Source organism: Mesocricetus auratus, unplaced genomic scaffold, assembly GCF_017639785.1.
Source record: "Mesocricetus auratus isolate SY011 unplaced genomic scaffold, BCM_Maur_2.0 Super-Scaffold_100055, whole genome shotgun sequence".
In the NCBI taxonomy this organism is placed as follows: Eukaryota; Metazoa; Chordata; class Mammalia; order Rodentia; family Cricetidae; genus Mesocricetus; species Mesocricetus auratus.
In genome coordinates this window covers 1,547,943-1,571,041 of record NW_024429232.1, presented here as the reverse complement: position 1 = coordinate 1,571,041, position 23,099 = coordinate 1,547,943, and the positions used below count along the sequence as shown (strand labels likewise).

The following is a 23,099-nucleotide window of genomic DNA, read 5'->3' as shown; positions in this document are numbered from 1 at the left end:
TATTTGATTAAAGCTAAACCAGCTTGGCCGAGTGTGGTGCTGGTAAAGACCATTAATCCTAGTACTTGGAAGGCAAAGGCAGGTGGATCTCTGTGCATTCAAAGCTTGCCTGATTTTTATTTGTGTGTGTGTGTGTGTGTGTGTGTGTGTGTGTGTGTGTGTGTGTGTGTGTGTGATATATTTCCAGGACAGTCAGGGCTATATAGCCAGACCCTTAAAATGGTCAAAAACTTCAGTTTCAAGGGATCTGATGCCCTCTTCTGTCTTTCTCAGGCAGCTGGCACTTACATGCTACACATGCATATATGCAGGCTAAACACTTCTGTACATAAATAAAGTAAATCTTGTCATTTTTCCTTTTTTGAGACAGGGCCTCACTGTGTAATCAGGCTGGCCTTGAGCACATCGGGCCCCTCTTGCCTCTGCATTTTGAGTGCTAGGAATAAAGGCTTTTGCCTCTACACCTGGCTCTAAAAAAAAATCCAAATCTTTTTAAAGATAAAAAGCTTTGAGAGCCCAGAGGAAGGAGGATGTCTCCGCTTAAGTCCACACTTATGTTGTAGGTTAAGACTGCCTGCATGAAGGCCACACAATTAGTATTTCAGGCTTTACAGAGCATAGACCACCTGCAGCACCATTACCTGGCTCTTATAGTGCAGAAGGGTGCTAGTAAAGGAATGAGCTGATTGTGAACATCCAGACTTTATTCCTGGACTCTGAGATGTAAATTTCATGTAATTCTCACATGAATAACGCACTGTTAGCATTCTGTAGCCTTCTAAAAATGTAATAACTATGGCTTGTACAGAGTCAGGTGAGGCCAGGTTGGCCTGCAGGTGGTGGTTTAATGCCCTGGAATGGACAGCAACCCAAATGCAAATCTGCTTGTTAGTTTTATGTTAATAGACTTTTTCTTACATTTTTTTTATCTGCCCCTGAAAATGTGTGGTTTTTCCTGGCTGAAGCTGAGGTGTTAATGTGCACTGTTGGCTTTTGGACTCTAGTCTACCTGCACTGAAGCTTGAAAGTTGATTCCCTTAGCTGGCATTATGTCAGCTTAGCTGGCATGTGAGGGTCATGCTGCGGCTGCAGCTGCCTGCCTTTCAGTGGCATTTGTTAATTAAGCTGTTTAATCTTTGTTGATTTCTCTAGGACTGCCACTTAACAAAAAAAGAAAAGAAATAAAATATTTAGTTTGTAGTTATTCTAGAGCTATAGCCTACTTATGTTTTGGATGTCCATCCCCCAGCCCCAAAAAACAAATAACATTAACTTAAAAAAATTCAGTTAAGTAATGTTAGAAATTAAATTCCTCCCCACTCCTATGTCAGACAGTAGTAATTGATGACATCATGGTATTGCAGTTTGTAGAGAGAGGAAGATCTATACATAGTCAAAGTCTCAGCAAGGGGTGTCCTAGATCTGGTTGGCTTGTGGAAATGTCTGTAGGGGATTGTCTTGGTTGGACTGATAGGGCAAGACTCATCCAACTGTGAGTGGCACCATTCCTGGGCTGAATCCTGGTCTGGATTAAGAGTGGAGAAGTAAGCTGAGCACTGAGCATGCATGCATGCATTCTCTCTTGTTCTTTCTTGTTTTGGGTGTGACTAGCTACTTCAGTTCCTGCTTTGACTTCCTGAATTCTGTAGGGATTGTCACCTGGAATTATAAACTGAATAGCCAGGAGAAGGATTTCTCACTCTCTTGAGACAAGATCTCATTCTGTAACTTAAGCTGTCCTCAAATTACATAGCTGAGGTCTGTCCTGATTCCTGATCCTACTGCTTCTATCTACAAAGTACATAGGTCACACATGCTAGGCATCACTCCTGGCCAGAAAAAGTGTTTCTGAGAACTGTAGACCTGAGTTTAAGTATTACATTTAAGCACTTTCTTTTCCCTGACTGTCCTGGAACTCACCAGTAGACCAGGCTGGCCGAGAATTTAAGATCTGCCTGCCTCTGCCTCCCAAGTGCTGGGATTAAAGGTGTGCATCACTACCGTTCAGCTGAATTAAATGCTTATACTACTGTTGTTCTTGGTATCATCAACTCGGTGACTGAAGCATTAGTTTTTTTTGTTTTGTTTTTTTTATAAACACTATTGCCCTGGATCCTCACTTTTGGTAACTTTGGTTTCTCTTCATCTCAGGATGACCTTTTCTGTACAATATTCATGATGCCAGCTTTTGAAGTTATTGGGTAGTTACTATATGAAGTTAGTGTCTTTCCTACATTCTGTATTTTCTTTTCTCCTGTGGACTTTACTAGCTTGTTCTTGAGGTGGTTCATTAGTTAATTCATTTTCTGACTGTTAAAGGTGGTTTTGTGCCTGGAACAGGAGACATCCTGAAGGTATATTTGTGAGGAGTGAGACTGGCACAGACAGCTTAGTGACCAGTGTGCCATGCTTTGCTGTGTGACATGTGCAGTGGCCTTGTCCCAGCAGCATGCTCAGAGAACCTATAGGTGGTGCCTGACCTCAAGGCTTGGCAGATACTCAGTCTTTGTTGGCAGCATATGGCCAATCACACATTCTTTTTTTCTTTTTGCCATCATTTGCCCTTATTTCTTAAAAAAAAAAAAGAAACAAAAAACCTTTTAAATGTGAAAAATGCTTAGCCCAGGAATAAGCAGGCCAAATAGGGAAATTAGTCCCCTGGAAAGGGAAGTTGGGAAAGGAAATTCTGCTCCCATACAAAGGCATGGGGGTGTGAGCAGCTGGGTGTTGGTGGACTGGAAATTTTGGTCATGTCTGGAGTACTACAGTTGGGTTACATTGAGAAGCTTCTATCAGACAGTATTAGAGCAGTTTGTACTTGGTTCTGAAATAAACTTTGGGTTCCAGGGTGACAGGAGCAGGGTCCCACTGGAACCATAGGGCTCATAAGGAAGGTGTCACACTTACCTGAGAAGGGGCAAGGACCCATACTTTATCTTCATCTTCATAGAGTAAATAGCTACTTTGCTGTGGCTTAGCTAGCAAGGCAAAGGGGGCAAAGTTCAGAGCTCTGATATGTTCTTGTAACCTTGTAATTATGTTGTATGGAAAAAGGCCTTAATTAGGGAGACAGTGGAAGATTGATTTTTGAATCCTGTCTGTGTAAGCTCTGACCATGAAAAGAAAGTCAAGGTTCCAAGGATCCAGGGGAGAGCAGGGCAGCTCCCTTGTCCCCTCTTTGATAATTAGCTCATGAAGTTCTCTGGCTCCTTTCTTTCCCCTCTGGAGTGAAACTGTCAACTGTTACTTTGAGGCAGGCATACTCTATCCCAGCACCACACACCCCTGAAACTGTAAGCACGATTGTATATGAATGAATGGGTTCCTATACCTCAAGATTCATTAGTTGGGAGGCCAGAGAAAGATAGGAATTTCCTGGGTGTTAGGCTGTACTTACCTGACAAACAGAATGATGTCCTTGAGGAAAGACTAGTAAGTTACCTTTAAAATAGCAGTCCAAGCTGTCAGGTATACTCATAACACATCAACTGTGTCTTAAATTGAATGTATCAATCAGCAATTAAAACAAAATTCTTTTCAATTCCCCTTGGACACCTACCCTTAAAGGTAAAAGGACACAACTTGGGTGTCTCATAGGCCAACCAGCTGTTTGGGACTTTGATTGGACTGAGGTGTCTTTAGCATGTTGTTGAACATTTGACAAAGCTAAAGGTTATATAATGTTAAGACTGGTCTAAAATTTTACATGGCTGTGAGATAGTGTCTCTTTTGGAGTGCTGTGTTGGGTTCTTGGATTAGGTTAGATGTGTATACCAGTGAGATGTAAAACAGCACATTTGTGATGTCTTGGTGAGCCCCAAGGTTAGAGAACAGGGCAGTAGGGCTTTGGGGACTGATTGTTACAAGCTGTTTCAGTCAGTGGATTGGAACACAAATCATAGCCATTCCTGCAGAGATGTGAGATATACCAGTCCTACCTGGGGTAGAATTTAGTGAGGAGAGATTGGAGATGGGCTATCGCAGACTGTCTTCTATTTGGGACGAGTCATGGGTGGCAAAGATAGAAGAAATAAATGATTGAATGTTGTAATGATATAGAAGTCACAGTAGACCTCTGTGGTTTCAGATGCCATTCTTAGATTTCAAGCCTAGGCATAGTTGTGACATAATGTCAGCAAAAAATTGACAATCCACTTTGCTTAATCTGACGGAAAATTAATTTGCATTTTGCTTTCTATTTGGAAGTAGCATTAGTTGTATAGGAATGAATACACTCGATCTAGGCGACAGAAATGACGTAGTTTAAGTTGGTATTGTGTATGTGGAAATTGTTTTTTTGACGGTTCATGATTGATTTTGTGATTGGCAAAGAGTTGGTTTCTTTAATTCTATCTGTCCTAGAACTTTACTTTTGCCATCTTATAGGAAAACATTCAAACTTTTCCGGTTTTATTTTGTCCCTCAATATCTAGAATTGTGATGATAGATTTAAAATTAGGACCCAGAACTCTTTCTTGTTACTTCAGGTGGTAACCAGAGAGGGCAATGTGAATTAGGGGGAAATCACTCAAAAGAATCTTGATTGTTGATTCACAGCTTAGCCAGAGCCTGTTAGTGTTGGGATGGGTATGACACAGTTTGTGAAACATGCTTTCCTGTAAAAGGCACAGAGTAGATTGGAGCCATTGCTACTGTTGGCAATAGCCAGGAGGCATAATGAGTCTGTTGCTGAACTCTTAGCTTTGGTTCCTTGTACTGATTTCTACATTATCTTGAAGACATGAGGATTGAAAAGACATCCATGCTTTCCCTATTGTTCTGTCTTTGTTTGTGCGTGTTTGTGGGCATGTGCTATGACATGCATGTGGCTTTCAAAGGACAAGTTTATGGAGCTAATTCTTTCCACCTTTATGTGAATTTCAAGAATTGAACTCAGGTCACCAGGCTTGTGCCTTTACTTGCTTGATCCATCTTTCTGACCTCAATTCCCCATTTTTCTGATCCCAATTCCTTTTTTAAAAATAACTAAAATACTGCTAGTTCTGATCCACTTACCTATCAGGCTTAAAGGATTTTCATAAAGATCTCTAGTGCTAGAAGCTGTCAGATATTGAGTAAGAGCAGCTTCTTGCCTTCTCAGGCCTATGAGTGTTTCAGAGAGTGGTAGTGTACTTGATACTCACTGTTGGGAAAATGAACAACAGCAGTGTATACTCTACAGCCAGCCTGAGAATGCCACATTTCATTCCTGCTATAGTATCAAATCCTCTGTATTGCATTTTATTTTTAATTGTTTTGACTTTGTTGTTGCTTGAGACAGGGTCTCACTGTGTGACTAACCTGGAACACATAGAGATCCACCTGACTTCTGAGTGCTGAACTAAAGGCATGCATCACAATGCCTAGCTGTTTGTTTGTTTTGTTTTGTTTTTGAGAACAGTTCTGTCAATCTGTAGCAACGCTGTCTTCCAACTCATGTAATCTGTCTGAGCTTCCTGAGTGCTGGGGCACCACTCTTCCTAGTGTATGATTTTAAATAATCATCTCTGCAGTTCGAGAAATACTGCTCTAATGTATGCATTGTAAAATTTGGAGGTCCCTCAAACCACCACATATTCACTTACTTGCAAGAACTATTCACAAAGCTTAAAAAAAAAAGCTCTTGTCCTTAGAGTTTCAAAACATGAGACTCGACTGGCTGTGTACTGTGCTTAGAAGGCACCAGGGTTACTGTTTATTGTGCCATTTATTATAGTAAAAGGGTACAGTCCTGAAATCAGGAGTGGAATGTATGCAGGGAGAGTCCAGGAGAGACCTGTGTGAGCTCCTGCCCTCTTAATGGGTTATGTGGGCATCAACTGTTCACTCACATCAGTATGTGGCAGTACACTTCGACTTGCCTATCTTAGACGCTCACCTGAGATATGGTGGCCAGGGTTCCTGTTAGGGGAGAGGGAGTCATAAAAGCAAGTCTGGCACTAGCATGGCTTACCATTTCAGAGAACAGGCCTGGAATCCTGTCTTTAAAGGTCCTCAGGCAAACAGATACAACTTTTTTTTTTTAAAGATTTATTTATTACACATACAGTGTTCTGCCTACATGCCAGGAGAGGGCCCCAGATTGAATTGTAGATGGTTGTGAGCCACCATGTGGTTGCTGGGAATTGAACTCAGGACCCCTGGAAGAGCAATCGGTGCTCTTAACCTCTGAGCCATCTCTCCAGCCCTTTTTTGGTTTTTTGGACAGGATTTCTTTGTGGCTTTGGAGGCTGTCCTGGACCTAGTTCTTGTAGACCAGTCTGGTCTCAAACTCACAGAGATCCGCCTGCCTCTGCCTCCCGAGTGTTGGGATTAAAGGCATGTGCCACCACCACCCAACCAGATACAACTTTTATTTATTTATTTTTTTAATTTAAGTTTTGTGGGTTTTGACAAATGCATAGTGTCATATACCCATGTTGTTGAGTCTTACAACATCATGCCATGGCTTTACAGAATTATTTGCGGTCTGCCCATTCATCCTCCCCCTATCAGGCCTGGCCACTATCTCCCTGATCTTGTCTTTTCCACAATGCAGTGGAATTGGAAACACTATCTATAGCTTTTGCAAACTGGTTTCTTTACTTATCAATATGCATTTGAGGCTTCTCCATGCAACCTTTTCCATTTTTAGCCCTCAGTGACTTAGAACTCAGAGATCAGAAGATCTGCCTGCCTCTGTCTCTTAATGTTCCCTGCTAGTAGTTAGGCAAAGGCTCCAACCTTTATTTGGACAAAGTAATCTTTTATGGTCAGGAAAGATGGCTCAGGGGTTAAGAGCACTGACTATTATTCTGAGGACTCAGGTTCAATTCCCAGCACTCACATGGTAGCTTATAACTGTTACTTCAGTTCTGGGGGATCTGAGGCTCTTTTTTGGTTTCTGCAGGCACCAGGGATACAAGTGGTGCACAGACAAACATGTAGGCAAACACACACACACACACACACACACACACACACACACACACACACACACACACACACACAGTCCCCCCCTCTCTCAGGGGGGGGGAGGAAGGGAGAGACAGAGAGAGACAATCCTTTAATGCATGAGACCTAGAAAAGCAAATTATTTTTGTCATTAAAGAGTTCAAGAAATCATTTTCCTTTTGGTAGAGACTATGCCATAGCTATGTGTAGTGTCATTTACTGTGAAAATAAAAAGTGAAGCTGTTATGTATAGTGGTGCATATCTGTAGTCCCATATACTTAGGAGGTTGAGGCAGTAGGGTTGCTTGGAACCAGACCAGGCAACAGAATGATGCTCCACCTCAAAACAAGCAAACACAAACAAAAAAACAAATACTAAAATAAAACCTCCCAAAATGAAAACAATTACAAATTTTTTTATGCAAGTGAGCATGAATCTCTAAGTTTGTCTGTCATATTTGACATATCTTTTAGGGATTTGAATAAAGAGCAGACATCATGCTGGGAAATGGCTCATTTTGGGGGATTATAAAACATTTTGGCAGACTGTAATGTGATAGACAATTCAAGAGGTAAAAGTTATCTAGCATAAGTGTAAAATGGAAACTGGGATGGGGGCCAGTGGCACATCAGCTCCACCTGTAGTAGGTGCAGTTGAATTCATTTCAGTGAACCGAGGTAGAGGCTCATTACAGAAGGGGTATGTTCTTGCATTGCAAAGAACAGTTGCTGGGCAGTTCAGCAGGAAGAATGTTACTTGCTGACAAGGTTGGATAGGGAATGTGGGAGGAAGAGATGAGTCAGGGTTGGCCTGAGTATCTTCATGGGGATCAGACATTGTAAACTGAGATAGTGAACTGTAGAGGTTCATTATTTATTTGTTTGTTTGAGACAGGATCTCACTATGTGGCTTTGGTGTGAATTGTCAAAATTTGGAAGGCAAGATCTTGTTGGACATTCTGTCCACGGTGCTGCACTTCTTTAAGGGGTCTAAATTTAAAGATGGTCTTTATAAATACAGAGTTCTTCAGGTTTAGTCAGGAAAACAGAAACTACTGTAGACTCGTTTTATATTTTTTTTCTTGACTCATTTTAAATACATGGAATTAGGCCTCCCTTGTAGAGGTGATAGGGCTGGGGAATTAGCACTTTCCAGGAGTATCTGTGATGTTAGTTGTGCTGGGCAGTTTCAGCAGTTACTGGTTGCATGGTTCCTTGGATAGCTCTCAGAGGGTGCTGGGAATTATTTTTTATTTATTTATTTTTTTTGGGTTTTTCGAGGCAGGGTTTCTCTATGGCATTCGAGGCTGTCCAGGCTGGTCTCAAACTCACAGAGATCCACCTGCCTCTGCCTCCTGAGTGCTGGGATTTAAGGTGTGTGCCACCATTGCCTGGGCCTGGTGCTGGGAATTGTTAGCAGAGGCTACCTAAGGTCTTGGTTCTTTGTTAATTTCTTTTCTACACACTGACTAACTTAAGAACAAGTGTTTTCTTTCATCTTACCAGTCGTTCAAGAGTTTCTTTCTCTGTTAGCTCTGACTGATTTGTAGAAAGTGGGAGATTCTGGGATGTGGCTCCCACATCTCTGTGCTGCAAATGGTGGAGTATGAATGTAGAGTTTACAGGTAAGGTTCAGAAGAAAAGTCTGAGATGGTGTGAGCATGCAGATAGCATGTCAAGTGGTAATGCCTACAAGGCAAACAGAGGTAGGGATGGAGGTAGGGGAAACTCTAGAACTAATTTTGGGAAGAGGGACTGCTTGAGGGATGCAAAGAAGCCCAGAGAAGATGAGAAGATGATATGTCTGCTGACAGATTGAGTAGTGTGCATTGGGCTTAGCTATGTTGAGGTCATTGGTAGTCTTGAGTGGGAGTTCTTGTGGTTGAGCTGGAGCAACACATGGAAGAAAGTTTGTGATGTTGAGTATATTGTGTATGTGCTGATTTATAGGATCATTTGTGTCAACAACTGCTGTAATGTCTTTGTGGGATAATTCTCAATTCTCACATTTGCAGTATCATAGGATTGACTTGTCTGGATCTTCCTTTGCCAAGGGAATTGAGTTTTTCTGTTTCTTCTTAGGCAGAGAACAATTGGTTTGTGTCTCCCAGGTCCTGAGTTTTGTTTGAATCTGCTGATCTGGTGGTAGTTTCACTTCCAGTCTTCCCTTATTCACTGCCGCTGTTCACTGTTCCATAAACGAAAACAGTCTTTTTAGTCCTCTGTCCTTCCTTTCCAGGGCAGCATGCTGACCTCTTTACTGTGACTTGGAGCCCTTCACTTTGTAGGCTGGGCCACTGCCTGGGTGCCCATCTCCTGCCAGTGTCAGTTGTTGGACCTTGATACCCAAATGATGTGTGTCCCTTGATGAGTTACCTCCCCAGTTGATACAGGAGGTCCTCTGGGTTACGTGTTAAATTTGATCTTTAAGTGGATCTTTCTTTTGATGTCTTTTCATAGGGCTTTATTTGGTGTCTTTCTGATATAGGTGGCATCATCCTTGTCATATACTGTGATAACAATTAGTTCTTCTGATTATGCCTTGTCTTGAAACACACTGTGCCCATTTATTGCTTCAGTAAGATGTTTCTTTTCTTCCTTTAAGTTACTGGGGAGCAAACCTAGGGCTTCATGGATACTTGTTATATACCTCAGCACTCCTTTTACTTTTTATTTTGAGATAAGGTTTCACTGAGTTGTTCAGACTGGTCTTGAACTTACTGTGTAGCCCAGAAATGCCTTGAATTTTGCTTTTTTTTTTGTTGTTGTTGAGACAGGGTCTTATGTGGACCATAAACTCACTATAGCCAAAGCTGGTCAGGAACTCCTGATTCTCCTGACTTCACCTCTGAAGCGCTGGGATCAGTCATTTGCCACCACACTTTGAGCTTGTAATTAATACTTTTGCCCCAGCCTCCCAAGTAACTAGTTATTGGCGTGTCCACCAGCCCTGCCTAAGAATCAATCTCTCTCTCTCTCCCTCTCCCTCTCTCCCTCTCTCCCTCTCTCCCTCTCCCCATCTTTCCCTCCCTCTCCCCCTCCCTCTCCCCTCCCTCTCCCCCTCCCTCTCCCCCTCCTCCTCCCTCCCTCCCTCCCTCCCTCCCTCCCTCCCTCCCTCCCTCCCTCCCTCCCTCCCTCTCCAGGGTTTCTCTGTGACTTTGGAGGCTGTCCTGGAACTATCTCTTGTAGACCAGGCTGGTCTCAAACTCCAGAGATCCGCCTGCCTCTGCTTCCCAAGTGCTGGGATTAAAGGCATGCGCCACTACTGCCAGATCATAAGAATGTTTATCACTTTCAGGCTTTAACACAGTAGAGTCTTGTGGGTGGGGCTTTATCTGAAGTGCAGAGTGGAACTGTGGTGGAGAGTGCTGACTTTGAAATTTTGCTTTGAAATTCAGATCAGAAAGCCAGATGTGGTGTAACACTTAGCTGTCTGAGGCAGGATTGCTAATTCAAGGCTGTCGTGGTCTACACCATGAGTTTAAAGCCAGTTTGTGCTGTAAAGATAGACTCTCAAAAAAGACAAAAAGGAATCAGGCCAAACAGTTGGGTCCTTGGTGATGCTCCCAGATTTGAACCTCCTTTAAAGTGATTTTCTTCCTCATCTGTTAGGTAGACATTTTCATAATGTTTATAAATTAATAGATTTAGTTCTTAGTTTGTGGATAGTCACAAATAATTAAAAACTTACTTTTAGAGCAGAATGTTTCTGGTATTGAGCACAGCTCCTAATCTTAGTTGCTTCTGGACTCTCATTGCTCAAATACTAGAAAGCTGTTTCTGTGTCACTTGTTCTGCATACAGAGTGAGTGACATCTGATTAATACTCATTTTTCAGAATTCAGTTAAGTTCATAGCCTCTTTTTTGGGATAGTGTATTTGTTTGGTTAGTGGCTCAGTACCAGTTGCATGGCATTCCCTGTACTGACCCTAGCATGTGATGAGTGACATACAGTATTCTTACATGGCAAAGTTCCACAGTCTGTACTATGATATTTTTGGCTAGAAACTAACTTTGAAGCATAAAGAACTTTCGGTTTGCCCAGGTGATTTTCATAATCATACCAGCCATTGATTTTGAGTGTGGGTATAGGTTCAGATAGGGTTTCACAGTGTGGTTCTGACTGACCTGGAACCCCCTTTTTAGATCAGGCTAGCCTTAAACTCAGAGTCTCATCCTCCTCTACCTCCTGAGTGTGTAAGTAAAAATGTGAGCCACTACCACCTGGCTATACCAAATTCTTGATCTGTTGCCTTTTTTTTTTAAAAAAGGAATAAAACCTCTGACCTGTCTTCTTGCAGAATAGCTTGTGTTTAAGTACAGAAGTTGGTAGATTAAGCCTAGATGGGACGTCCATATGAAGTGGTAGTTTGTTTTGGACAGTGGAGAGTATCACAGATTGAGGCAGAATAGGAAGAAAAAATAATGAGAACATGAAAAAAGAGGAGTTCCTGTATCTTCTGGAATCTAGTTTATAGTTCTTGGTGGCTAAATGTCAAGAATTTTATACAACTGGCAAAACCAAAACTGATATCAAGATTACCTGTATTTCATTTTGTTGCTGTGATTAAATACCATGAGAAAAATGAGTCTGTTAAATGTGTTAAAGATAGCCTCAGAACTACCAAAATTTGTTAGTGTCATATTAAGATAGTTTGACCAAGGGTGAACAAATTTGAATTCTCCACTTCTTTCCCTGTATATGGTTTCTGGCCTGTTTGTACTCTGTTGTATTAGTTTGAATCTGTGCCTTCCCGAATGCTGTCTTGTGAAACTGTCCCTAATAAAGGACTTTGCTATCTCTTTTATTGAACAGCACAGAAAACATCACATGGGTAAAGAATGAGGGGTTCTTTACAGAAATACTTAACTGAGTTTTACAGGACTGAGACTTTACTGATTCCATCACTGCAAACAGACTATCCATGCTGCTTTCAACATTAATTGTAGATATTGTACAAGGTTACTTTGAACTCATTTTCTGTTTTTAGCAAATTATTACTGTAACACACACATATGTGCACATGTGTCACGGTGGGTCAGGGACAAGGAACAGTATATGACTTAAAGTTAAATCTATGTTATATTAGCTTATATTGTAAAAATTGATTACATGGGAAATCAGGGCAAGTAATTCTGGATGATACACTGTTCTCTTAAAGGCGGCTTAAGCAAACAGGCTGAGTATACAGTAGAGTAGCAGTCTTTTAAGTATTAAGTATATTATTAGCTGGGCTGTGAGGTCCAGCAAAAGTTCAGGCTCTTAGAATATGAGATAGTTTCGTAATACTGTATTACCACAAAAAGGCAAGTAGGAGGAAGTAGAGTTTATTTCACTTCTAAGATAAATACATCAGTTTTCTTTAGAGACTACTTAATCTTGGACTTGGTTGTGAATTAAATCCTTTAGACAATGTAATTTCAAAAAGGCCTTCATTTGAGATATTTAAGCACCTCTCCCCTGCTCCCTTTTCTCCCAGCCTTCGCCTACCTACTGTGTGTGTACTTCCTTTTTTTTTTTTTTTTTTTGGTTTTTTGAGACAGAGTTTCTCTGTGGCTTTGGAGGCTGTCCTGGAACTAGCTCTTGTAGACCAGGCTGGCCTCGAACTCACAGAGATCCACCTGCCTCTGCCTCCCAAGTGCTGGGATTAACTTCACAGTGACTGGTTCTGAAATTATTTTCAGGATTTCAGTTACCAGAGTGGAAGTCTGTTGAAGGAACCCTTCAGTTATGCAGCAGACAGCATTGATTTGTGTCTTCTGCCACCAGCAAAATGACTTAGATTGTTAGGATGTTGCTGGTTAAGAAATAGCTCTTCTTTAGCAGTTAGCACCAAATGCTTTTCTAAGGGCTAATCCTACTTGCTCAGTCCCAGACAAATAGCTCATAACTTACCATACCATACCAATGTTGCCCACCTCTGTTAGTATTCAGGCATTTGTACTATCCTGCTTTTGGGGTTCTGATAAGATATACATACCCTCAGCTCCTGCCATCACCTGTGCACATTCAATATGTTCCCCTTTAAAAGAGCCCTGCCACCTCCTGTCTATCCCTCCCCATACCCCGTGGGCCCCTCTGCCCCCCTTCCCTGTTCCTGTCCTGGAGGCAGGTCTCCCCTCATCTTCCCCCCCTTTTTTTTTTTTAACTATCCTTGATCCTTTTCCCTTAATTAACAAAACCAACCAACCAACCAACCAAACAAACAAACAAAAACACGCCACTTGAACTCTGTTGCATGGCATCTTTCTCGAGCAGCTTTTTAAAATTAAAACAACCTCTATTAAGAGCTCTTCTGTCATGGATTCTTTGTAATGCTCAGATTATACTTTAAAAAAATGCATGGGGTGGGCGTGTTAAAAAAACCAGATGGTGGTGGTCCACACCTTCAGTCATAGCACTTGGGAGGCAGAGGCAGGTGGATCTCTGAGTTTGAGGACAGCCAGGGATACTCAGAGAAACCCTGTCTTGGAAAACCAAAAAAAGAAAAAAGCACATGAGTTTTTTTCCTGCTTGCATGTGCATGGTGCCCAAGGAGGCCAGAAGAGGATGTTAGATCCCCTCGTTGGAGTGAGCTGCCGTGTGGGTAATGGGTATTGAACTTGGATCCTCAGGAAGAGCAGCCAGTGCTCAGCCACCTCTCCATCTCATATTTGTTTTTTAACAGAAATGTTTATGTGGCTTATATAGGAACTCAAAATAGTACTAAGAAATCAGTGCTTGTATCTCTAATTTCTTCCTTGTTTATCATGTAACCTTGAATAATTTGCTAATCTTGTTAAGATTTAGTTTCTTCCATGTTAAATGGAAGTAGTGTTAGTGAGCTGAACATGCCAATTACTTGAACATGGTTGATGTTAGTTTGGTTACTGGATTAGTGAGTGATGGAAGGTAGGAACGTTGTCTGAAGTGGGTCACTCATTAGAATGAGAAGCTTGCAAAGCTTGGTGGTAATACAAAAAAGTGTGTATGAGAGACAAAAGTTTATAGGACCCCAGCTATCTGCTTGTATTGATCTTAAAATATACTTATTCATTTAACAAAAAGGATAGGGGATCTCATAGATAGCTTTGGAGAGTTGAAAATGTATTTAATTGTGTAATAATTTGTGGAGCAAAAGAATGTAAGCATTTTAATTATGCATTTTATAGGCTATCTTCTTTAGGCCCTGTTTGACCTAGTTCATGCTGGCATTTTATATTCTTAAATAAGATTGGATTAAGGAACAATTAGAGCATAACATGTCTGAAGTTACCCCTGACTAATATGGTAATCATTCAGTGGGCTCAGTGTTTAATGTCTACTTATAGTACAAAATAAAGTAAATAGGTATGGGGCTGGAGAGAGTGCTCAGTGGTTACGAACACAGGCTGCTCTCCCAGAGAACCTGGATTTGATTTCCAGCATTCCCATATGCAGCCTGACAACTGTCTCTAACTCCAGTTTCAAGAGCTCTGACGCCCTCTTCTGGCCTTTTTAGGCACCAGGCAGGCACATGGCACACACACATGCATTCACCCAAAACATTCCTACATATAAAACAAATAAATCTTTAAAAAAGAAGAAAATAGATGTAAAAATTCAAGATACAAAGCCAGCGTATCGTTTACTTATTACTCTGGGGTAGAAGTTTAGTTGAAAAAGGCATAGTAGCAGTAAAGGATAATAGTTTGTAGTGTATACAATGTTGCTTGAACTATATCTTTAACAATGAGATTGGGAAAGATTGTGTTTTGTTACTAGTTTTTAAGACTATTTATATTTTGTGTGTATGCATATTTTGCTTGCATGTATATCTGTACCACTTGTGTGCAGTGTCTGTGGTAACCAGAAGAGGGCATGTGACCCCCAGAACTGTAACTACAGGTAGCTGTTGGCTTACATGCCACTATTAGGAATGGAATTGCTGAGCCATCTCTTCAGCCCCCTGATTATTAGATCTTTTAAAAAAAAATTTAAGGAGTGTTGGCAGCGGTGGCGCACGACTTTGATCCCAGCACTAAGGAGGCAGAGGCAGGCGGATCTCTGAGTTTGATGCCAGCCTGGTCTACAGAGTGAGTTCCAGGACAGCCAGGACTACACAGAAACTCTGTGTCTTTTTTTTTTTTTTTAAGATTTATTTATTTATTATGTATACAGTATTCTGCCTGCATGTATGCCTGCAGGCCAGAGGAGGGCACCAGATATCATAGCCGGGCGTTGGTGGCGCATGCCTTTAATCCCAGCACTCGGGAGGCAGAGGCAGGCAGATCTCTGTAAGTTCGAGACCAGCCTGGACTACCAAGTGAGTTCCAGGACAGCCTCCAAAGCCACAGAGAAACCCTGTCTCGAAAAACCAAAAAAAAAAAAAAAAAAAAAAAAACAAAAACAAAAAAAAAACAAAAAACAAAAACAAAAACAAAAAACAAAACCAAAAAACCAAATGGTTATGTTATGAGCTACCATGTGATTGCTGGGAATTGAACTCAGGACCTCTGGAAGAGCATCCAGTGCTCTTAACTGCTAAGGAATCTTTTCAACCTCCTCTATCTTTTTTTTTTTTATGTCGAGTGGTCCTTTTTAATTTTTTTTGAGAATTTCATGCTTGCGTGTAATGTGTGGTTTTTTTTTAACCTTTATTGACTCTTTGGAAATTTCATATTATGCACCCTATTTCTGTTCACCTCCTGGTCCTCCCATATCCAAATCAGAGTAAGCAAGCAAGTGAACAAAAGCAGAAAGCAAAGCCCAAACCAAACAAAAAATATAAACTGAACCAAAACAAAAACCACAACAACAGAAAAAAATCTTTTTTTGCTTCTCCTTTGTTGCTTCTCTAATTCCTTTTTATTCGTCCTGGTAATAATGAAGTCTTCAGTGTGCTATATAGAATAACTCTTTGTCCCATCAGTTTTACTGACACATGTTTATTGCAATGAGTCGCTGGTCCAGTTCAAGACCTCTGGTTTTTTGGTACACTATCACCACTGGATCCTTACTGGAACTCCTCTGGTATATCCCGTGGCTGCCACAAGTCTTGGAGATTTTGAGGGTTCCTCAGGACCAGTCCCTTCATCAGCTCCAGCAGGTCCTAGATAGGGTAGATGCTAGAATGTGTCAGCCCAAGTTCTGGCTGTGGGCCTGAATAGTAGCTAAGCTGGTCAGTCTGGTCCCCTAGGGCCACCCACTTTGGATGAAGGGGTGGAGTCAGCTTCCCTACATGCATGCCTTCAAAGTCAGTTTGTCCTGGCTTGTGGTGAGGGGTAGGGGCTACCTCTCTAGTGTGCAGAGGCCAGCTCTCTTGCTGTCGTGTCCAGTGAGAGGCAAGGTCAGCTTTCCCAGGGCCAGCAAAGGGCGTGACCAGCTCAGCATGGCCCACTTGATTTCATCTCACATGGTTCCTAGGGCCTCCTTAGGTCATACAGGCCATAGACATGGTCCTGGGCAGCAGCCTGGCTCTGACTGACACCCTGACCCCTGGTCTTAGCACAGACTACCCGTATCTTTATGGCCCGTTCTGTGGTATGGCCCTCAAATTCCAACCAAGTTGCAGACTCTGGCCCAGATCCCTAGACATGGTCCTTCGCAGCGGCCTAGGCCTAGTTGTCGTCTTATTCCCAGGTGGCAGGCAGCAAAGGCCTATCTGATCAGTATGGCCCTAGCAGCAGTATGCATCATGGACCCAAACACTGACTGAGGAGGCAGCCCAGACCACTGGAATCAGCATAGCACTCGATGGCAAAAGGAACCATGGACATTAACACAGCTCTACCCTGGCTGCTGTAGCACCAGGGACCCTGTTATGGCCCTTGGCAGCAGCCCAGCCCAGATATCGTCATCATCATGGACTCAGGTGGCAAGCAGACCTGCCCCTCTGCACTCGTCACCAGCCACCATGGATCCAGGCGACAAGCAGACCTCCAGTGTCTGCCCACTCTTCACCATATTCATTTCTTCCTTCATATTCATAGCACATGGACCATTCTGTTTCTCTATCTCTTCCATTCCCCACCACATATTTCCTTATTGAAATAAGGCCTATGTGCCCGGTGACATTTGCCTGCCAGCCTGGGCCCGGAGGACCCTGACTGGCTATTTTCCCAATGGTTGGGGCTTGGGGCCTTGGGCCCTGGCTAGCTAGCCCCCATCTGAGCAGTTAATGAAATGTGTTTTGATCAAATCTATTCTCCATTCCATCCCCTCTCCCTCTCCTCCAAATTTTCCTTATTGTGTGCATTTTTGTTTGTTTTTCTGTCCTGGAATTCATTGTGTAGACCAGGCTGGCCTCCAACTCACAGAGATCCTCCTGCCTCTGCCCCCCAGTTTTGGAATTAAAGGTGTGTGTGACCACTGCCTGGGCATTGTGTGCTTTCTTTTTAAAAAGACAAACAAAAACCTGATTAATCCATTTAATGCTGCCTGTATGTGTATGGGTGTAGGACTGTCTACTGGCTCAGATAGCCTTTAAGGGCAGGCCAGAGGCAGTGAACAGCTGCAACAAAGCAGCATTTGCTGCACATAACTGTACTGTTGCACACATGAACTCAGTGATCCCATCTGCATGTACAAGATCATGCAAACTAGAAACCTAGTATGCATGGTGGAGAGGCTCATGCAAAAAGCATCCTAAGTCTTTGTTTCATAATGGCAGAGTCAGTTTGTGTCTTTTCTGTTTCTTCCAAGTTGCCTTCTCTCTGTCTGGTATCCCTTCCTTGTGTTTGTCTCTGTCTTCTGATTAGAGGCCTTTCTCTCATGTCTTTAGTTCCTTGTGATGAATTCAGAACTTCTTTGGAAGCTTTAAGCGAGTGTGTGGGCCTTTGAGGTTTTGCATCAGGACAATTCTGTACAGGCCTTCTGTCGGGGAATCTGGTGTTGTTGTCTAGTCTTTCCTATTTGTCTAATGGTTTCTTTCCTACAGGATAAAGATGTGGATGCCAGATTCTGGGAGTTGAGTGTGTTATGTTGGGAAGCTGGAGTCAGTGACTCAGTCAGTCAGCATCTGTGGGGAAGGTGCTCTGTCTTTTTCCAGAGAGTGGCTCTTGGTCTATCTGTTAGGGGCCATGTGGCAGCATGGACAGTCCTCCCCCCCAAGGTCACTGCACTCAGTGTTGTTGCTTTAGACCCTCGTTCACCCTGCTGTGGAAATGGAATTGGTGCCTTGTTTTTCAGTTACTGGCATGCGGTCTGCTAAGTCATTGACTGTGCTTCCCATTTTCAAATGGTCTATCTTTTTTTTTTTTTTTTTACGAGACAGGGTTTCTCTGTATTGTTTTGGAGGCTGTCGGTCCAGCCCGGCCTCGAACTCATAGAGATCCACCTGCCTCTGCCTCCCGAGTGCTGGGATTAAAGGCGTGTGCCACCACTGCCCGGCTCAAATGGTCTATCTTTTTTCCCCACTGTATTGTCTGCCCCCCAGTTTTCCTATTAGTTTTGGTGCCTGTCTTGAAGCTTTTATAGTTTATCAAAATTTCTGCTCCTTTAAGTTCTCTTTGACCTGTATTTGATTTTTAAACTTCGTTTTATCTCTCTAGCCTAGTTTTAGTGGGAACAAGCAGAAGGTTTGTGTGTTGTTGCTTATCTTGAACTTGCCATTTTCTTAAGCAGATTATGCTTTTTGATTGCCTGATTGTTTTAAGTTACTCATGTGTATCCTCTCTACTGGGTTCAGGTTTGTCTTCAGATTCATTCACTGTCTAGCAGTTTACATGGTAGACATGAAGAGAACTATAAGAGGGTGAGCATGGTGGGACTTGATAAGAGGAGGGAAATGGGTGCATGGTTAAGCTTAGTATTTGAGCACTCACCCAGCATTCCTAGCTGTTACATAAATAAGTAAATAGTAATGAGATAGAGATGTTTATATATGCGTGCATCCTTTCTCTTCCAGGTCTCTGTACTACAATGAAAAGAGAAAACAGATACTAGGAATATTTTTTTAAGACAGCTATTTGATTTCTTCTCAAAGTCACTGCTGCCATCTGAGCTGTGAGTACATTTCTCTGACTGTATTTGCGCCTTGGTTCTTCTTTTTGGTTTTTCTTTCCCTGTCCAGAGTCTCTGACATACAGCAGCATACTAAACACAACTGATTAGTAGGGTCAGGGAAGACCCATAGTTGTGTGTTGATTCTTTTTTTATGTACCTAATATTAGCATGACAATATTGGCTGTTCATAGAACAGTGCTTGGAAATCACTCTGGACATTGTAAACACTCTGAATTATTGTTGCTGAATTCTTACAATCACCTTAGGAGCAAGATCTGTTTGTTCTCTGTTTCACATTTACATAAACTCAGAGAAGTCAACAGTTTCCAAGTTACAAGTGTTGGTACTGGTGACTGTGGCTTTAGAAGAATGTTCTTTCACGAGTGCTGGCTTCAGATTTTGTCCTACATTATTTTTAACAGTTCCTTACTTATTTGGGGAGTAGGTCCTAAACCCCAAGTGGGTGACTGAAATTTGAGATAGGACCAGACCACATGTGTTATATGGTTTTCCTATACATACAGGCTCCTGTGGTCATGACTATCTTTTTTAACATGGGTGCTGGGATCCAAACTCAGGTTCTTAGCAAGCGATCTTTACCTACTTAATAAGCCATTGCTCCAGCCCCCACTTGTAAGTTATTTTTTTCTATCTAAACCTAGTTTCTCATCAGAAAAAAGGGATTATTACAGAATATTTTCTTTTAGGAGATTGTTACAGAGACACTGTGAGATACCTGTAATATATGTTCAGTACTCAGTACCAATAGCAGCTATGTTAGTTAGGATTACTGTTGCTGTGATGGAACACCAAAAGCAACTTGGGGAGGAAAGGGTTATTTCACTTAACTCTTCCTTAACACAGTTCATCACTGAGGGAAGCCAAGGCAGGGTCTCAATTGGGCAGGACCTTTGGAGGCAGGAGCTGACCAGAGACCAGAAGGTACTGCTTACTTGCTTGCTCTTGTGGCTTGTTCAAACTGAACTCTGGACCTCTGGAAGAGCAGCTAGTGCTCTTAACCTTTGAGCCATCTATCCAGCCCCAGCCTGCTTTCTTTTCTTTTCTTTTTTTTTTTTTTTGAGACAGGGTTTCCCTGTGTAGCTTTGTAGAACAGGTTGGCCTTGGACTCACATAGATCCTCCTGCCTCTCCTGGTCTGTGGCAGCACTGTAATGTGTGTGGTGAGGAGAATCATCGAAACAATGGGGCACACTGAAGTGGCTCTACCTCCACGGTGCACTTGCTTCTGTGTGTGCAGCCTGCTTTATATCTCTGCTGAGTGTGTGCTGATGCCGCCATAGTGTGGTATGATATATAGTAGGCACTGGCTGATAGCCTTTCTGACAGTTGGTGATGACAATTTGATCCTTCTTTACATGGTTCATTGTCTCATTATATCAAGGTATTTTCCCCCCTGGAGATTGCTGCTGTATTTATTTTAGTTTTGGAAGGCTTAAAGCATGTTGTGTGTCTGAAGCTACTGACGGTTGCTTCAGCCAGGTGGCAGTCACACTGCAGTTGTCATTGCCTACAGTTCCAGTGTAGGATAACCACACATGCTACATTGATTCCAGTTGGATTCAGTGTGTTACTGTTGTACTGCACAGGGAGTTAGTCACCATTTAAACTTGGTTCTAGAATGTTGCAGTATGACTTACTTTCATTGAAAGGTTATTACAAATGCAGAGTAGTACTAAAATAGAGACAGGGCTTGGAGGGATGTGGTGGTATACTCACTCCTGTGATTCCAATAGTGAGAGATGGGGCTACATGAGACCCTGTCTCAGTGCCCCAACACACTAGAGAAGAGAAGAGAGGTGGAATATAAATGTAAAAAGTGTTTATATTAGAAAAGAATTTTAAAGACCTTAAATAAAATGTATTAAAACATGCTCTAATACAATGCTTGCCTAACATGGGCGAAACCCAGGGATTGACAGCCTCACTTGTGGCTCTCCTGCCTTCAGGGCCCTCTCTGAAGACTCCCTTCCAAGGCCTAAAAATACCCTTAATAGCCACCCTTTCAGTTTCATTTAATTTATTTTTCAGTTTAAGACAGTGCCTTTCTATGTAGCCCTGGCTGGCCCAGAACTCCCTAGGTAGACCAAACTGACAGTGATCCTCTGGTCTCTGTCTCCCAAGCCCCAGTATTATAGGCATATGCCATTATGCCTGACTCTGGAAGTTTTTATTTTGAAAACCTTTTTTTTTTTTTTTTTGAGAATGTAAAGGGAAGCTTTTTCCTTGAGAGAAGCCTTCCCACCAGCCTGGTTCTAGAGCCGCATCAGTCCCAAATAAACACATAGGAGGCTATATTAATTATGAAGCTGTTGGCCTTGCTTGTTTCTTACTGGCTAGCTCTGACTTAAGTAATTACCCCATAATTGTTAATCTAAGTATTTCTCTTACCGGAGAATAGTTCCGGGTTTCCTACCCCATGGCGTTACATCTCGACTCTCTGTGTTTCTCCTTCCCAGAGTCTTCCTGGATGTAACCATCTTTATAACTGGCTGTTCCTTTACTATGCAGAAGCCTTTTAGTTTGATGCAGTTTGTCAGCTCTTGTGATTTCCTGGGCTACTGGAGTGCTTTTCAGAAAGCACTTCCCTAGACGGTCTGTAGGTGTTTTCCCCTAGTCATTTTAAGACTTATATTAAGGTTTGTTTGAATTGATTTGTTTTCCCCTATGGGGTGAAGTATGAATCTAATTTCAGTCTTACATATGTGGTTATATAGTTTTCCTAGTGCCATTGCTGAAGAAGCTATATTTTCTCCAACTTTTATTTTTGGTTTGTTTGCCAAAATCAGATGATTTGCATGGATTAATTTCTAGGTTTGATATTTATCCATAATATCCTTGCTGGTTTTTGTGCTGTACTGTGCTGTTTTTGTTATTATGACTCTGTAATATTATTTGAAATCAATTATTGTAATACCATCAGCATTGCTCGTTTTGCTCAGAATTGCTTTGGCTATTTGGATTTTTTTTAAAATGGATATGTGAGAGAGGCAGGGGGGGGCGGTAGGGAGGGAGGGAGGGAGAGAGAAAAAGACGGACATAGAGAGACAGAGACAAACATGTGGAGATCAGAGGACAGTTTTGACAGAGGGTTCTCATCTACCTTGTTGAGATAAGGGTTCCCGTTTCTGCTGCTGTTTCTAACCTACTCCAGACTAGACTGGCCACAGCCATCCCTATATCTTCCTGTTCCTGCCTCCCATCCTTCTGGGGATTGCAGATGACATGGGCCACCACATTACTCCCTGAGCCATCTCCCAACCCTCTTGCCTATTTTCTGTGACAGTATCACTAGAATTTTGAAGGGTTTCTTGGACTCTGTAGATTCCTCTTGGTAATATAACAGTTTTTGCAATATTAATTTTCTGGTCATGGTTTCTTTTTCTGCTTCATGCTCTCAGTATTGATTCTGTCTATCAGAACTTTCTCCTTATCTCTCAAAGTAAATGTTATTTGTAGGCTTGGTATAAAATACAAGCAAAAATTACTCTTATAAAATGTTTTATTTAACATTTTATAGTGTTTTAAAATGGTTGGTGCTGGGGGTGTAACCTAGTTGGTAGAGTGCTTATTTGCCTACCATACACAAAGCCCCAGGCTGGATCCCAGCTGCATAAAACAGGTGTGTTGCATGCACACTCTAATCCTAAGGCATGGGATATAGAAACAGGAGGCCAGAAGTTCAAGGACATCTTCAGCTACTTGGTGAGCTCAAGACTAGCCTGAGTTACCTGAGGTCCTGCCTCATGCAAACAATAAAAACAAAGTCAAAATTATTATGGAAATTGAAAAAAAAGCACAGTGACTTATGCCTGTTATCTCAGTACAAGGGAGTCTGATGCTGCAGGACTTTCAATTCCAGTCCAGCATGCCCAATGTAAGTGACATGCTGTCTCAGAACTAACAACTCCTGAAGCATGAATTTCACCAGATTTGAAAAAACTTGTTGGGATTACTGTGTGTGAGTAATTTTCAATCATTTGCTCAGGACTTTACATCTATAGTATGTTTTTTTCTTCTTAAAGCAGGAACAAAAACTATTTATTAAATAGAGTCTGGAAATGCTCCAGTACCCTTGAGGTAGGAAGATCAGAGTTCTTTCTGCCTTTTTAGATAATGAAAGGAATTAGGTATTGTAGCATTCATTTTTGTAAATGTTGAGATTATGCATTTTAGAGATAAT

General features: G+C 41.9%; 1 protein-coding gene across 23 annotated transcripts in view; it reads left to right on the top strand.

Annotated features, from left to right (window-relative positions):
* The window catches only part of Ptk2 (protein tyrosine kinase 2), a 185,246-nt gene that overhangs the window by 10,602 nt on the left and 151,545 nt on the right, over positions 1-23,099 (top strand). For 22 of the 23 annotated variants that reach the window (XM_040736392.1, XM_040736375.1, XM_040736384.1 and 19 more), the window contains one exon: positions 18,802-18,899. The exons of the other annotated variant lie outside the window; for it this stretch is intronic. The gene's annotated coding sequence lies outside the window, so the exon portion shown is untranslated. The remainder of the gene's footprint in view (positions 1-18,801; positions 18,900-23,099) is intronic. 23 annotated transcript variants of the gene reach the window in all.